This window comes from Lonchura striata, chromosome 2, assembly GCF_050655825.1.
Source record: "Lonchura striata isolate lonStrDom1 chromosome 2, ASM5065582v1, whole genome shotgun sequence".
Lineage (NCBI taxonomy): Eukaryota > Metazoa > Chordata > Aves > Passeriformes > Estrildidae > Lonchura > Lonchura striata.
Genome location: NC_140704.1, coordinates 107,443,795 through 107,455,954, shown reverse-complemented (window position 1 = coordinate 107,455,954; position 12,160 = coordinate 107,443,795). Strand labels below are relative to the sequence as shown.

General features: G+C 39.7%; 1 protein-coding gene across 2 annotated transcripts in view; it reads left to right on the top strand.

The window, feature by feature from the left end:
* Positions 1-1,628: 1,628 nt before the first annotated feature.
* LOC110467847 (uncharacterized) overlaps positions 1,629-12,160 on the top strand; it is a 35,721-nt gene continuing 25,189 nt past the window's right edge. The window contains exon 1 of one of the 2 annotated variants that reach the window (XM_085571945.1): positions 1,629-1,785. The gene's annotated coding sequence lies outside the window, so the exon portion shown is untranslated. The remainder of the gene's footprint in view (positions 1,786-12,160) is intronic. The other variant, XM_085571944.1, reaches the window with a different exon arrangement.

The following is a 12,160-nucleotide window of genomic DNA, read 5'->3' as shown; positions in this document are numbered from 1 at the left end:
GTGCCTTCTGCCCGTGCAGCAGGCACCAAATTTTATTAGTGTGCTCCAGTAGACCAATTAGCGGGGCTGTGACTGAACTAGGGGCAGATACAAACTTTGCTTGGTTCAAATATTCATTTGCCTACAAAGTCAATAAAAAATAATAGTCAAACTTCACAAAGCAATAATACTTAAGAAAACACCTACCTGAATAACCCTTGATAGCACTCACAAGAAGTAAGTGATGCTTCTCACTTGCGCAGTAAGCCATTACAGCTACAGCTCATATATGGCCCCAGAGAGGTGAAAGTCCCCCACTCTGCCCCAAAAGGGAAGGAGGAGAGGTTGCTCTGGCTTAGGACAGTGGTAGGGATAAGGTCATTCCAGCCACACTCCAAACAGCAGGAGCATCAACTCAGGTCCAGCAATGAGGGTCCAGTTCCCTTCCAAGAGGAACTACTCCCACAAGATTTACTTCACCATGTAGGGTTTCTATCACCAGTCCCTGTGCTGAACACTAAGTGGGTCATCCAGTCTTTATGCCTTGTCTCTAACAAGGAGTAGGGTGCTGAGGGATGGCTGTGCAGACTCCTCCACAACCAAAGGGAAAGATCAGGATGACAAGAAAACAACCTAGCTGTGGCCTGCATAAATCACCTGGGCCCACAAATACAGATAAATTCTGTCAGTAACTGGACTTCCTTAGGTAAAGAAAATAGCCTTATTTTCTGGATATATTGTGTAAGAAGATTTCAGGATCTTCCTGTTTAACTGGTGAATCCGTCTTTTAGTTGATCCATAGCTAACCTTGAATGAAATGTTTTCCATAAAATACTTGTCAGCACTGTGTAAAGACATCAGTTATTGTGATCCAATGACATGCAATGTAATTTTTTATGACTAAAAAAATGCAGAGGCCCTAACATACTCGGGAGAGAGTTAGTACAGGACTCAGTAGTGTCTGCAACGTAATCTGCATTCTCCCTTTGAAGCATGATTTGAGAGAATTTGGTAGTACCAGCAAGTTGTGCAATAACTGCTTTAGCTTTCTTGCTTCCTCAAAGGTCAGACTATTCTAAGAATTTTTTTTATTTAAACACTCACTGCTCATCTAATTATATTGCTTGCTTAGGGGCACATATTTAATAGTAGTCAATTTATTAATTTAAAAAATGCTGAAAATGCCTCATATCAAATAAGTTGGATCCCTTCCTTTAAAAGCAACATGCCAAAATAGCCACATTGCCTACAAAGCTTTACTGCACACACCTTAACTTAACTTCAGCTCTAAATGCCACCAAGAGTGTAGTCTCAGCCAATTTCAAAGCACATGAAGAGCAACAATAAAAAAGGAAGAACCCACAGTAAAGGAGAAGCTTTTTACAATTAGGTCACAACCAATCCTAGTCATCTATTCATTAACAATTGCCTGAAAGTGTCCAAGATCCTCTGGTGTTTTGTATAAGAAAACAGGCCAAAACAGTAAATCTATTGAGGAAATAGGCATTTCTTCTGTATCAATGTTTGCTCTGCTGCTTTCCCAATTCTATCTCATAAGCAGTAACTTGTAGCAAGTAGTTCAGCTTAAACCACTTTATTTATCACAGGTGCAGATGAGTCACACTCATGAGAAAGCCTCAGTCATGTGAATTGGATTTGGTATAAAACCCCATCCCAGTGCTGTCTCCCTTCTGTCTATAGGTAGTGAAAACATTAGTTAGAAGATTTATATCTAGTGTCATAGTTGTTGCTGACCAAAGCATTTCAAAGGACTTCCATGTAAGCTGTTGGTATTGTTTTGAGCAGGTAGGTAAATTAATCAATGGTTACATTTTACTTCATAACTGTTTTCATGGTTATAGTGTTGCAATTTGAAGAGGTATATTCGGTTAAGCAAATGTGCTGTGTGCAGAAAAATGGCAAATTATGGCTTCTGCTGATGTGCTTGAAAAGTTAGAGGGCAACAGGACTTTGTGGGTTGGGAGGGAGGAAAAAGTGTGGTTTGAGCTAAGTTGATATTAGTGGAGGTAAAAATGAAACTATTATAGGCAGAAAAATTTAATTGCTCAGCATTTTTGTTTTGTGGCTTTTTATGATGGTTCTATACTGTACCTTATGACCCTGTTTTTACTTCTAAGGGGATCTCCCTTTGAAATGTGCTCCTTGAGGTATAAGATTATTGTAGTGCTGTCCATTAGTGCTGGCTTGTGTAGCAGGAGGTAGCAGTCTGCTATGAATTTGAGTTATGAATTGTTTATACAGATCCTGTTTTAAATCTCTGTTCTCAGATTTTTTTTGGCTGGGTTAACTTGTGATGCTAATGTGATCGAAAAACTACAGAAGAGCAAATTCTGAGCAATTCTGTTATTGCCCTTAATAGGCCTTCAAAGACCTGCAACTTGAATAACCTACATCTAAGGTAGTTACCAGGTGTCTATAGGCCTAATCAGCTGCCACCATTGGGAATAGTTAATGACAGAAGTGTCCCACTTCTTCACAACTTGTGTATATTATTTTTGCTTATGTTTTAGTGTTTGCTGTCATGATGCTCTTCAGAGAAACAGGACAGTAAAGTTTCTCTTAGACTTAAGCTTGTCCTTTGGGTATGGCATGTGATTTTGATAGTAGCTTGGATAGGAACTTGGTGCTTATTGGAACAATGCCAGGTTAGTAGCTTTGAAGTGTAAAACCTCTGTTTTGTTTGCCCAAGAAGTGCAGATGAGCCCTGGTAATGCAGGTCTACCTTGCCCTGGGAGTACTTAATTGGGTGCCTGAAGGATGGTAGCCTGAGCTGAGAGCATTCCATCACCTCTGAAGGGATGTCTTGATGTCTTCTGGCTCTACACAACACTGCTGAGGGTCTGGGGAGCTCTGCTTGGGTAAGATGCAGTGAAAAGGGGTGATCACTTTGCCCTTGTCCCCTGCTGACCACTGGCTGCCTGTCCTGTTTTGCTGACTGAAGTGCCTGTTTGTGGCTGGTGTTCCTTTTCACCTATGGAATAATTGTCTTAAATCAAATTTGCTTCTCTTCCACTTAGCTATGCAGTAAGTCTGCTGTGTCTTTCTTTAGGCTTTTTAACTGCTTTAATAAGAGCATGGCCTTGGGAGATAACTTACTCTGGGTGATATTGTGAGGGGAAAATTGCTTCCTTAACTTGCTTGCTCTGATCTGCAGAGTGGATTTGTGGGCCCTCTGCAGACTGCTAACAGGGATAAATCCTTGCTATTCTCTGTTAGATAATCTGTCCTTGCTTTTGGGATCCTTTTAGTGCTGAAAGGAACTTATGGGTATGCAATGTAAAGGGTATTCACACTTAAGGAGAGAGTGATCTGATTTATACTCTTATGTTGGCACATATCAGCAGTCTAAGATGCATGTTTAGGTTACAAAAATATATGTATATATACGCACATACAAAGTGTGTATATATATGTATACAAGCTGTAACTAAAGATTCTTGTTGCCATAGTGTTTAATTCTAAAAAAACAGCCCTCTTCCAACCCAGAGCATTTTTTAGAGCTCTTTCATTAATCATTAGTTTTTGTGTTCTTTATTCCTTTTATTGATGTTGCATCTAATGGTGTCAGTCTGCCTTGAGATGTTAAGACAGACTATCAAAAGATAAATTTTCTGCAAGACTTAATTCAAAGAGATGTATTATTCCTGCAGCTCTCTTCCATGTTTCCAAATATGATCTCATGAATTTAAATAGATCAACTACAGCTGATGTCTCTTCTTGATCTATTTGAATTGCTTCTGAAGCTACTGATCATATGCTTTTGTCTCCTTCATGCTGGTGGCACAGCTGTCTTCTCATTCAAGGCCAAACTTCTGAGGTTTTGGGCTTATTCTGTGCCTCTAAACCAGCTCTAAAACTGCTAGCTCTTATAAGTAATCAATGCTAGCTATTCTTGGCAAAGGTTTAATCCACACCAGGGTTTTGATGGAATGGTTCAATTACTCTTTCTCTTAAACTTGGTAGTCGGATACAAAAGGAATAAAGGAGATGGGACAGTTTCCATAACTCTTAATGATATTGTGTCTTACTCTGCAATTAATAGTATTTATAGCTTTATGTACTCTCTCTTCTGCCTCCTTCTTGATATAGAAAGGTGAATTACTGCTTCCTAAAAATCCATAATAAAGACAAAATAACTCCTGCAAATACCTTCTTTATAGATCGTTTGAGCAGTTAATTAAGTAAAGCATGGTTTCCCTTTTCAGAGACTGAACAAAACTCAAAGCAGTTTCTAAAGAGGGTGTGAGCCTATATATATGTTGAAGGTGTATTCCACAAATATATTGCAATTACTTATTTTTTACCATTTGGTAATATTTTCTTTTCCTGTGAATGCTTCTGAGTTATAGCCTTGTTAAAACTTCTACAGAAACAAGCTTGAAATTTCAAAAATCCCCATTTATTTGTTCCCTGGAGTATCTCATCTAGTAAGTGCTCTGCATTTCCTTTCCTGCTCCTGCTATTCTCTTGTGTGTTGGCATCACATTTGAAGTGCAGATAACTGACCTGCAAAAAATCACCTCTTCTTTGAGCATTCCTGACCTGCCTGAAATGGCACAAGAGCACTTCAGCCATGGAAAATGACAATAGCTATAAGATGTTTGTGCCACATTAATTTTGTTTGAATATGAGGGTAGCAATTACTTACAATAATTCTGACGTGCTGCACAAGCCACAGCATGTAAGTAATGTTTGCATAATTGTCAAACCAAGACAATAATACATACCTAGAGCTGTTGTTCCTCCCCAAGAGGATCCTAACAAATTAAGATGGAAAAGTTATCTTTCAGGATTGCCATTTCTTTGAGGACTCAACAACAATCACAAAATATATCAAAGCAGTTAATTTGTTCCTGCTGTACTCAAGTGCCTGCATGTGTCTTAATAGCTTCTTAATGGATGCTTAAGAAATTCTGTCTGTATTCAACAAACAGATCTCAACATTTTATGGCTGATAATTAACCATGACTTTACTTAATAGGGTTAATAGGCTGCATGAGAGTTTGGCTTTTTGGTGTCACATTTGGGAACTCATTGTCAAATGCTCCTTACCTGGGATGTCCCAATGTGTTGCTTCAAAAAAAAAAAAAAAAATCTTGAGGGATGGAAAGGAGAAAAGCTCTGCATTTACTGACCTTCAGCAGCAGCAGATCATATTAAGTTGGATAATTAAGTACAGACTTGAGCTCTGTCCAAACTAATATTTGATCCTATAACTTGTAAGTCTGGGCATATTGTGCAGTTTAATAAAACTTTGTGCAGTACCAGATTAAATTTGTGCAGCAAACTTTCATTTCCTTGTGACAGCTTGTTGGGGGACAGTCAGAGGTAACATTCTACCCTGTCCTGCTGCAAGCTCTCTAACCCATCCCAAGACTACTGGTTGCAACTAGCATTTTCTAGGGGTAGTCACTTCCTGGTATACAAGGAGGGATCAATACAGCTCAATCCATCCTGCTAAAAGAGAACCAGGACAAAATAGGTTTGCTTCTATTTTTTTTTTTCTCTGAAGCTTACCAGTCCAAGTACAGCATCCACAGTGATAGCTGGGAGTATGTTGCCATTGTAGGAAATTACTTTTATTTGTCCTCTGGGCAAAAGGCATAAGCACCACAAGGAGGGTTTGGTAGAAGCATGTTACAGTATGTATTTTGTGGCATAGAAGCAGTAGTTCTTGACTCTCTTCATTGGACATATTGCAGTAATGCAAGTGAAAATGTCCTGTTACACTACCCTGCACACACCTTTCCCACCCCACCAAAAAAACATTAAACAAACAAAAAATAGAAAATCCTTAATCCTTCTAAAAAAACCAAACAAAACAGAGAAATAAACACCTAAACAACCAAAAAATAAAAAACCCTCAAAAACCCCTACAACAAACCCTAAACCAAGAAATTAAAAAAACAGGAAAAACTTTGAGAACTTCATTAGTATAACCTGACAAGAGTGAATACAGCAAGATGCTTCAGGGATTACTTTTTTTTGTACTCAACAATTAATTTTCAATTTGAGAAGGTTTCTTGATGACAGTCAGGTATCACTCTGTTCATTTCCCAGGACACAAAGGCAATGTATAAATACAAGTTGACAATTCATACTTACATTATGGTGTAATAGTAATGTGTAGCATGATTTCACTACAGTCCAGTGTGTTGTCAGTATGTCTGGCTTAAATACAAAATTCAGATGAGCAATGTATGATTATTGTGCTGCACAGGGCTATGTCTACAATAAAATGTGCTTCTTTGGAGAATGCTGGAAACAGCCTCTCTTCTGGTGCTGGAGTATTAGATACTGTTTTTGTGTCTAAATGTGGTGAGCATATGAATGTGAAATGTAAGAGGAGATTTGCCAACTGCTGATATCTTTCTGATCTCTCTGCCTCCATATGTCTTTCCACTGGCTGCCTCTTACGTCACAGTTTCCATCCCCCTGCTCAGATGCTTTTATATAATTTTTGGAAAAGGGATCTGTGTTCATCTGACAGAAGGCATGCATAATGTGAGCTACTTATTGAAATAGAAGTAGTTTATTGGACTGTGCATATATACTGATTTTCCTGAGTTTTCCTTTGAGTGTACAGGTAGGGAGGCTGGGAAAAGAAAAACCCAAAACAAATTACCTTTTCATGTCTGACTAGATCTGCAGTTCCTCAGTGCAGGGTGAACTGCAAGAGGAGTATGACTCTGCAGAAGTGTGTTTACATGGCAGAAAAAATCGTCCCAGTTGTGACTCAATGGTTCATTCTGTTTACATATACCAATAAAAAAGATAATTTTTATTTAACATGCTTAAATTTCTAAGGAAGTGTGTGTGTAATGCAGGTTCTTATAGAAAAATATTCAGTTTTGCTGTTAGGTACATATTATGTTCCTTTGAACAGAAGAGTGGAAAATGTAGTTTGAAACACTTAATAAAGAAGTGAAAGATATTTCTTTGCAAATTAACTATATAAGCTACCAACTTAAAACCCTTGTTTAAATACCAAAAAGGTAATTTTCACAATAACATGAAACATGCTTAGCTGAACTAAATAAGTTTCCAGCTGATATGTTTCTGTTATACGAAAGGTACAACATATTTATAGTATAATGCATGCATTAGGTATTGTGTCAAAGCCAGTGACTTACTAGTACCTTTGGGCAGTTTTAGATCTAGTAACAGAATTCAAGATTAAAATAATTCCTTATTCTTTGTTTAAAGGGCAGATGTTTTTTAAAGGATATTTGCAGTTTTGTTTCTCTAAAATGACCTCCAGTCTCCAAGCAAGTAGAAAGAAAAAAGTTGAGGTGCTTTGTTTTCTAATGGTCTTGAGAGATACTTTTTCTGGTCCTTCAGGTATACTCCTCTGGAGAGGAACATGCTGACTTTTAGCAGTTCTGCCTGCCTCTAGCCCTGCTTGCAGCCCAGGCTGCTGTGGGTGAAGGAGGACTGGATGCTCTGTGGTGGTCAGGTATTGTCTTGCACCACTTTCTGCACAGCTGACTGGTACCCAGGCTGCAGTTTTCTGCCTGTATCCTGTGATCCTAAAGAATGTCTGTCTTTGAGTCCTTTCACTCTTTTTGTCTGAGCAGTGTTTGTGTAATTGTCTGATTAGCAAGGCTTCAGGGAGATGTGAACTAAGGATCTGACAGTGAGTGGCTTGGATGCTGAGGCAGGGTTGGGAAATATGGCTATAAATTAAAACTTGTGAGGGCTTAGCTGTTCAAATACAGCATTCTCTCTCTCCAAGGCTAGATACTCAGTCACTTAAGATGGAGACTTCTTGTGTGCTTGTAGAATAAATTTTTTAAAGGAACAAATAATCTATATTTGCTTTTCTAAGTGGATATGAGATACTTAAGAAGAGCCATTAATTTACTGAGTAAATCCTTTAGACGGCAGACAGTCACGCTGGCTGGATGCTGCAGGAGACAATCATAAGCAGAAGCTGAGGTGATGTAATGCACTGTATTTCGGATTAAAGATTATCTCCTGAATTGATAGCTGGGAAGTAGACACTTAAACTATTCTGACTTGTGAAATATAGCTGAGATAATGGAATCTGTGTAAGTGCAATGAGAAATTGTGGTGGAGAAAGGGGACAATACCTGGACTATGTTGTCACAAAGCCACAGCTGTAGAATTTGTAAATCTGATAGTGTTAAACCCCACCTATGCACACAAAACCTGCTTTCCAATAAAGACACAAGCCCTTGTGCAAGAGATGTCCCTCCTGTGTGGTGTTCACTTGGCCCATGGGTGCCTCAGAAGTGCTGGTGCCAAAGGGTGATGGGGGTGCCAGGTTTGGCTGAACTGGCTCAGGGTGTCCAGATGTGGAGAGCTTGACCTGAAGGTTCTGCCCAAGTGAGGGGTTACCATAAAAGGTTTTTTTCAAATCAGTCTTGAGTTTAGCCCTCCCACCTGTCAGTTTAATGGGAGCTCTGGTGCTGCCTTTGTGAAGGAGTAATGAAGTCAGGACACCCCTGCCATGTATGCTGGAGAGCAGCTAATTGTTTGTAACATCATCCTTGTTAATTATAACTTCAGTCTCAGTATTTTAGTTCCTCATGTATCAGAAGTGATGAATCTTACCTTTTTAAAGAATGTTTGCTTGCATAAATTATATGCCTACCAAAAATCAAAGTAATCTCAAGTGTGTGCTGATTATCTTATGCAAATAATTTTAAGTTTATCTTGGGTAGCACACTTGTTTCATTTTAGGAAGTATGAAGATACACTTTGAAATGCAGACTAACTTGGCCAGATGAATTATACCTTAACTGAGTTCTGCTTCACTTGAGGCTAAGGGAAAGAGGGGCAGCAGGGATAACAACTGAACCAGCTGACAATGGGCAGAATATCTGCCTCTGTTACACCTAAAAGATTAGTACAGCATCCAAGATAATTACTGTTTAATAGCTGCTCAGAGATCCTCATAAAGAAAAGCAATGACTGGGACACATTTTATGGATGTATTGGTTTTTCTGCTGCAATGTGAAAGTGGCACAATGATTGCATGGTTCTAGTCACTGTAAAGAAACTTCTACAAAACCTCTTTAACACGATGTATAATGATTATAACTCGCAGGGGAGCATGTAGTATTTGAAGGAGGATGGTTTATCTTGCATATCTAACACTTTTTCTAATTATGGTGCTTTAAACAATGGCTAATAAAGCAAGCTATACACTTTCATTGGAAAGCTAATAACTTCATTCATCTTCAAGGGAATGGTGGTGTCAGCTTTCCTTCTCCACCAGTTAGTGGTGGTCTCTGAGACACCCTAGTCACTATTATATGCATACTGCATCCTATATGCTGAAACTCCACCCACATACAGATAGGGTAATGCTGAATCATTAAGTATAAGTCAAGCCTTTTTTATCTTTCATCTCTACTCTGGGAACAATTCATTCAGTGTGGTCTGACAAAGTGTGGAATCCTAATGAGCCACTAAGGAAAAAGCAGCTTTGTAAAGTATGTGTTGCTCCTATGAAGGGTGCTGTTTCTGTCTCTAATGTCTTTCCACCAAACATAAATATTGTTCATTTCAGAGCTCCCATTTCTCTTATTTTCACCCTCCACCCAGTTTTGTTGGCTTCCTCTCTGTAGGTGAACAAACCTTTTAAATTTAGCCTTGGTAAGGACTTAGTGGCCTACTGCTAAACAGCAGCTTGGAATTCTGCCTTTGGGAAGCTCATTGGCTACTTTGGTGACTAATCAGAGAAAAATAGACATCACCAAATACAGTATCAGTTTTGAGAGGTGTGAATTGCCAGATTTTACCACTTTTATACTGAGAAAATGGAGCTAATGAATGTCAAGAAACTCTGGAACTTCTGTGCCTCTTGATCAGCAGTGTTACATACAAATAAGTAAGGCAGCTGAAGGATTTACTTCAGTCTAAAGGGTTTTGGTCCAGTCTGAAGAAACATGTAGGTACAGACCATGGAACACTGTTGCCACTCATTTGCTATTATGGATTAATTAACTGTGGCTCTGTGTTCCCTCCACCTTCACACTACCTCCTAGCCCTGTAGTGAACCTCTAGCAAAAGGTATGATGAGACAGGGCCAAATACATTTCAGAAAAACAATTCTCTAGCTGAAATATTATTTTATGGATGATCTCTAATTGTACTTAAACTTGTTTCTCTCTTCTTGCTATAATTTCTCATCAACTGCAACAAAATTTCAACTTATGAAGGTGCAATAAACTGGTAAGAAGGAGAATCTTAGGCCCAAAAAATGTCTATGTGCTTTCTCTTGATCTAACTTAATTTAGTTTTGATTGATAGGGAATAAAATGAACAGAAATTGTGGCATACTGTGATGACTTAAAGGATGCAAATTCATATAGAAATGTTCTAAGAGTATTTGTGTCAGGTTCCTTGACTTGTTTCTTCCTCTTCTCCTCTAACATTGTGATAGCTGAATGCTGAAAAGGCATCTTAACAGAAAAAGCAGGTATCTGAGATGTCCAGTCTGCAAAGCATGCAATTATTCTGGGGGGGGGGGGGATGGGAGAGGAAGAAATAAGGCCTGGTACCACACAACTATATCATAAGACTGAGGAAAGCAACTTATATAATTACAGCTGTCTGGCATGGCAGGATGAGGTGGATGTTTTAGGCATGGCTTGCCAGAGGGCAGTATTGCTTAGAGAAAAAGACCTGGGTGCTGCAGGAAAGGTTGTTCACTTCAAATGCCTTTTGCTTCATGTGCATCAGATTACTTCAGTAAACTGCTAGCTCTGTCAAGAAGAGGAACAGAGGGAGAACTGAAAGCCCAGGAAGCCATTCAGATCTTGACCAAAACACAGGAAGTGAATTATTATAGTAGGTGTGTCTCTATGCTTGTCCAGGGCCTGGTAAATCTTCCCTTCATCTCCAGCATTTTAAGCTTCCCTCAGAACCCGAGATTCAAATCTGCCCCTCAGCTACTGAACTGCATCTGCATCCTGCTCTCCTGCAACTGAGTAACAAGGGAGAGACTTTTACACAAAGGCCTATAAACAGACTGTTTTGGGCTTCCAGACCAGTGTCACTGTCACAGCTGAGGAGTTTCTGATCTATCTGATGAAGCAGAACTGTGTAAAAGCTCTTTGCATGGCTTTTCTGTGCAGTGAAGCTGTTTTGCATGCATCAGAGTGGCTGTAAGCAGACTTCAACATCATCCTTTAGAGACACCGAGGCAATGTTAGCCAGTCAGCAGTTTTCCAGCACTTCTATGGAGCACAAAATCTATTTCTGAGTAGAAGTGAATATTGCCTGCCTTCCAGAGTGTCTCTTAATACTGGCAATGCAGTCAGCTGGGCAGAGGGGAATTGCTTTGCACTGCAATTCAAATCTAGGGCAGCAGAGTTTAATTTTCTATTGTCATCCACACTGGGCATTTGATTCTTCTGAGATTGAGGAAGTGGGAAGTATCAGACTGAGGTCTGAAGCAGCAAAGACACATCTTTGGGCAAATGCTGCCTGCATCTTCATGGGACAGGTCAGCTTTCCTTCTGGATATTCCTGAACCCTTTTGATCAAGGGTTAGGCACAGTTATCTGTCCCCAGCCTTTGGCATGGGATTGAGGGTAGGGGAAGCTTGCCTTTGGAGCTTGTGTGTTTGTTGTTTCAGAGCTGCTGGCTGGGATACAAGGGTCTGCATGAGCTCTGTCTGTCAAAAGGCTGAAAATGGAGCAAACTATTTATTTGAAGAAATAGCTTTCTTCATGGTTTAAATGTTTTGGATGCAGGTGGGTGGTCTTCCTGCCTTTTTCAGGACCTCATAAGGGCATATTTCTGTGCTACAGGAGCAGGAACCTTTCCTATTTGTATAGACTGCAGTCTTCGGATCTTGGCTGCCCAAATTGCACTGGACCTTGCTGTGTGTGGACAAGTATTTGGCATTGTCACCTGGCCTAAATGGCTTGGCAGGGCTCTGGATAAAAGCTAGAAGGGGGACCTGGGGAAAGCCTGGGGCTCTCTGGGATGCTTCTACCACTCAGGATATCCAGCAACGTTTTGTTTTACACAGGTACTGAAGTATTTGAAGGAGCAAGGTGCTGCCATTTCATTAGCCTCTGATGAGTTTGGGTTGTACTAAGTCAAGGCATAAAAAACCTGAGCCCATAATTCTCAGCTTGTTGACAGTCACACAATGGCTGTAAGGACTCGCAGCAGTGTA